At 35.7% G+C, this 5,063-nt stretch overlaps 1 pseudogene; it reads right to left on the bottom strand.

The window, feature by feature from the left end:
* Positions 1-1,300: 1,300 nt before the first annotated feature.
* On the bottom strand, positions 1,301-3,292 carry LOC108542147 (60S ribosomal protein L19 pseudogene; annotated as a pseudogene).
* Positions 3,293-5,063: the final 1,771 nt, after the last annotated feature.

The raw sequence follows: 5,063 nt of genomic DNA, 5'->3' as shown, positions 1-5,063 counted from the left end.
TCCTTGGATCTGGGGTGTCCGTCACGATTCCAGTGGATTCCTGTTTTCCTTTGTGAATTAAAGCTCTCAGAGTTGACCTTTGTACACTATCTTGCTATTTCCAAGAGAATGAGGCCCACTGAAAGCCTCTAATCTGCCATCTTGGAAATAAAAAAGGATTTAGAATATAATCTTAATTGAGAAAGCAGTGGCAGGGTTTCAGAGGATTGACTCCAATTTTGAAAGTTCTGCTTGTGGGTAAGATGCATCAAACAGCATCACGTGCTATAGAGAAATCTTTTGGGAAGGAATAATTAATTGATGTGGCAAACTTCGTTGTTGTCTTATTTTAAGAAATTTCCACAGCTGCCTCAATGTTTTGCTACCACCACACTGATCAGGAAGAAGTTATTAACATAGAGGCAATACTCTCCACCAGCAAAAAGATTTTGACTCGTTGTAGGCTCAGATGATCATTGGCATTTTTAGCAATAATGTGTTTAAAATCTTTTTTATTTTTGATTTTTATGGGTACATAGTAGTTGTATATATTGGGTACATGAGATATTTTGATACAGGCATATAATGCATAACAGTCATCAGGGAATAGTGGGTATCCTTCACTTCAAACATTATTTTTATGTTAAGGTATATATATATTTTTTCAGACATAATGCTATTATATATGTAATAGACTACAGTATAGTGTAAACATTTATATGTCCTGGGAAAACAAACATTTTTGTGTTATTTGCTTTATTGTGGTATTTGCTTTATTGTTGTGGTCTGAAACCGAACCTGCAGTATCTCTGAGATATGCCTATATGTCTTTCCTGTGACTACTTTTAGTATTTTTTCTCTATACAAAATTTATACCTATACAAATTGCTGATGTTCAGCAATTTTATCATAATATATCTTGGCTCTCTCTCTCGCCTTCTCTCTCTCTCTTTGTGTTTTATCTTTTCAAATTTATTGAATTTGATGCATCTGTGTGGGTTTATGGTTTACATAAAATTTGGAAAATGTTTCTCCTTATTTCCCTCCTTCCTTGCCTTACTTTTCTTTCCTTACTTCCCATCCCGTTTGTTTGTTTTTCATGTGGGACTCAGGCTTTTTGTTTCTTCCTTTATTTAAATAACATTTTTTCCTTTTCAAATGATTCATCTTTTGTGCTGCACTGTCTAATCTCCTTTTAATCTTATTCAACAAATTTTGTTTCAGATATATATATTTTTTAGCAGATAAAGGTGTGTTTTATTTTAATGATTGATCTGTATAATCACCAAGACCATTATGTACGGACAAGAAAAGGGAAGCTTTATTTCCTCGTCTCTTTCTCCTTGGACAAAGTCTTGATGCTCTCTTCCCTCTTTGCCTGGAGGCGCTCTTCATGGTACTTGCATGCTTCCTTGATCTTAGACCAGCAGGCCTCTGCCTGGTCAGCCAGGAGCATCTTGTGGGCCTGTGTGCCTTCAGCGGGTAGATGTGTTCCATGAGAATCTGCCTGTTTTTGAACACACTCCCTTTTACCTTCAGGTACAGGCTGTGATACATGTGGTGATCAGTCTTTTTAGATTCACAGTATCTTTGAGCAGCTGACGCAGAATTCCTGTTCTCCTCACCCAAGTTATCTTCTCTGGCATTTGAGCATTGACTGTACCCTTTTTGCTTACCTGTGTCCATGTACCTGCCCTTCTGGCAGGCCAAGGTGCTTTTCTGGCAGTGAGCCCAGGAATGGACAGTCACAGACTTACGGATAATCAGCCCATCTTTGATCAGCTTCTGGATGTGCTGACAGGAGTTGGCATGGCAGATTTCATTGGTCTCATTGGTGTCCGGCCAGATCTTTTTGCCACAGCAGAGGATGCTAGAGGCAAGCCTCATCTGAAGCCTTGAACATACTCACAGCTTCTGCTGCAGCAACAAAAGCAAATATTTTATCTTTTATCTGTTAAATTTCCGTTTATCTTTCCCTCACCTTCCATTTCTTTTAACATCTGTGAGTATGTGAAAGTATATTCATAAGAGCTTTTTATAAGATATTTATCAATTTCACCGCCTCTGTTGTTTCTGGGTCTGTTTTATTGGCTAATTTTTCTCTTTATGAGTTATAGTTCCTGGTTACTCATAGGTTTAATAATTTTTGATTGATTTTTTTGACATTGTTAATTTTACATTTGTGAATGTCGAATTTTGTTTTGCTTAAGAAGTTACGGACTCGTTCTGGTAGGCAGTTAAGTAAGTTGTCTTGTGGTTTGGCTTGATGCTTTTGAGGTTAGTTTTTAAGCTACTCTAGGGAGAATCTGGAATATCCTTTATCTTTTGGTAATATATCTCCTTTCTAAAATAATGCTGTTCTGAGTTCTTTTCTGAGTGACCTTTATATTCATGGAGTTCTTTCAACTCTGGATAGTGGGAAAGATTCCCTGCCTTGTGATATGTCTGGGAATTTTGCTTTTTATTGCTCCCTGATTGTTTTTTTCCCCTTAAGAAACTGGTTTTGCAGGGCTTTGAGGAGTGTTTTGTAAGCTTGCGCAGACTGGCATTTCATGGAAACCTCTAGATAGATTGCTGAACCTTTTCTCTGCATAGCTCCCTTGTCCTGATACTCTGTAATGGAAGTTCTATTTGCCTTGATTCCTCACCAAACTCTAAGCTCTATTTCTTCAACTCAGCAAAATTGCTTAGTTCTGTTTGAGTTCTTCTTTTCCTGTGCTACAGTCTGATGACATAGTCTCTAGATCTAAAGCCTGGGTGATGGCAGGGCTCGTCTTATTTCTTCTCCTTCTCTTGGGGACCTCAGTATATCCAGTTTTGTAATACCTGATAGCCAGCATCTGAAAACAGTTTCTTATATTTTGTTGAGTTTTGTAGCTATTTACAGCTGAGAGATAATTCTGCTTCCTGTCACACCTGGTGGCTAGAAGTGGAAGTTCTACAATGGATACTTACACTTTGAAGCTGCTTGAACTTTTGGTAGCTTTTGATGTAGCCAGATATTACCTTCTTGTGCTTCTTGACCTCATTTCTTAAATATTGGTGTTTCCTTGATATGTGTTTTGTGTTTGACTCTTACTTTTTCTTAGACATTTTCTTGATGATTTTGTCTCTTCTGAAGGCTTTGAGCTATGTGCTGATGACACCGATAATTATATTTCTAGTTCAAATCTCTCCTGAGATTTGTAAATCCAGTTGCTTACTGGAAATCTACTTTTAGATGATTAGAATTGAGTCCATCTTGTTCCCCTCCAGACTGTTTTTTTTTTTCCTGTGTTTCCTACCTTAGTAAATGGCATTACCGTCCACTCATTTGCAAAAACAAAATAATGACATTTTTTGTATGGCAGAAAATCAAATAGACGGCACAATTAAAATAAGTGAAGTCAAAATCCAAATGAAAATGTTTTTAATCTCAAAAAAAGGGCTAGTTTCCTTTGTATACAGATAAGAAAAGGGCTGAAAACCCAGTGGAAAAATGATTAAAGAACAAGTGGGTGATTTTAGTTTCTTAATCATGTTGAAAAGATGGTCAGCTTCACTCATAATACAAGTTAAGTGTACACTGAGCTAATAAGTTTTCGTCACAGATTGGCTAAAATCCAAATAATTTCATTAAATACCCTATTGGTGAAGCTGTGGGAAAGAAGGGCTCTAATATATTGCTTGTTGGAGAATAAATTGGTACAAACTCTATGAAGGACAACTTGCTGAAATCAGTATATGTGTATATATATTTATAGAACATACAAGTATAATAGGTAAAATGTACCATAATGTAATCAATAATTTTAATAATTACCATATAGTTATTATAATAATGATCTTATGTTATACTACATTATTAAAATTATATTATTACATGATTATATACTTATTTGTCAGTATATCTACTTTTATATTGATGTGTGTATGAATGTGTCTGTATTCTCAGTTTCATTTCTGGGAATTTATTCCACATATATTCTAGCACATGTATTAATTGACTTATACATAAGGTTACTCATTGCTGCGTTGTTTATCGTATCAAAAGAGAACCTGGATGTCCATAAGCAAAAGACTGGGCAAGTAAGATATGCTATATCTCTGTAATTGAATAGAATGCAGCTGTAAAAAAGAACAGTGATGCTTTATACAGGTTGAGAATTCCTTATCTGAGATGCTTGGGACCAAAAGTGTTTCAAATATCTGAATTTTTTTTTTTTTTTTTTGGTATTTTGGAGTATTTGCATATACATAATGAGATATCTTGGGGCTGGGACCCAAGGCCAAACATGCAATTTGTTTTGTATCTGCATTATACGCATAGCCCGTAGGTAATGTTATACAATATTTTAAGTAATTTTCTGCATGAAACAAAGTTTGCATACATTGAACCATCAGAAAGCAAAGGTGTCACTATCTCAGCCACCCATGTGGACAGTCTGTGGGGTTGTTGGGCATCACCATCATTTCTGACTCTGAATTTACATGCTACTGATAAGGAATCATTTTCTTATACTTGCTCATGCATAAGTACTTAACTGTAAAAAACATGGCATAACATTAATACAGTGGAAAAAAAATATGTTCAGGGTAAAGAAGCAGCACAGTAGCATTACCAGAATACCTGTATCAGCTTTTAAACAACAGGAACAACAAACAACGGCAGGCTTTTAGTTTTCACCTATGATGCTGATTTTTGATTGAAAGGTTACTACTATACACTGTGTGGGTTTTTTTGTTTTGTTTTTTTGTTTTTTTTAGGTGAGAAGAAACATCAGAAGCAGCTGAGGGACCAGGAAATAGGTCTGCTAGGGATAAGGAAACATTCTGCTGGATGACTTTTTAAAATGTTTCCTCTAGAATCGTCTGCCTCATTAACAATGGCTTTTGTCTTAGAAGTCTCTCTTTGATGTTATAAACTGACGTGATTTCTTGTTCTGTTAAGAATGCATTCTACTTTAGTCCTAAAATAACCGCATCACACCATGTCGTCTTCTGGCACTTTTTCTGCAATGTTAACATCTTCTTCATTGTTACTACTACTACTACCATAACCTTGATTCAGAACCATTTCTATTTCTTTTTTCTTTTTTTGAGAT

The sequence above is a fragment of the Rhinopithecus bieti genome, unplaced genomic scaffold, assembly GCF_001698545.2.
Source record: "Rhinopithecus bieti isolate Rb0 unplaced genomic scaffold, ASM169854v2 scaffold_73, whole genome shotgun sequence".
Classification (NCBI taxonomy): domain Eukaryota; kingdom Metazoa; phylum Chordata; class Mammalia; order Primates; family Cercopithecidae; genus Rhinopithecus; species Rhinopithecus bieti.
The sequence above is the reverse complement of the archived record's forward strand: the minus strand, read 5'-3'. Positions and strand labels throughout refer to the sequence as shown.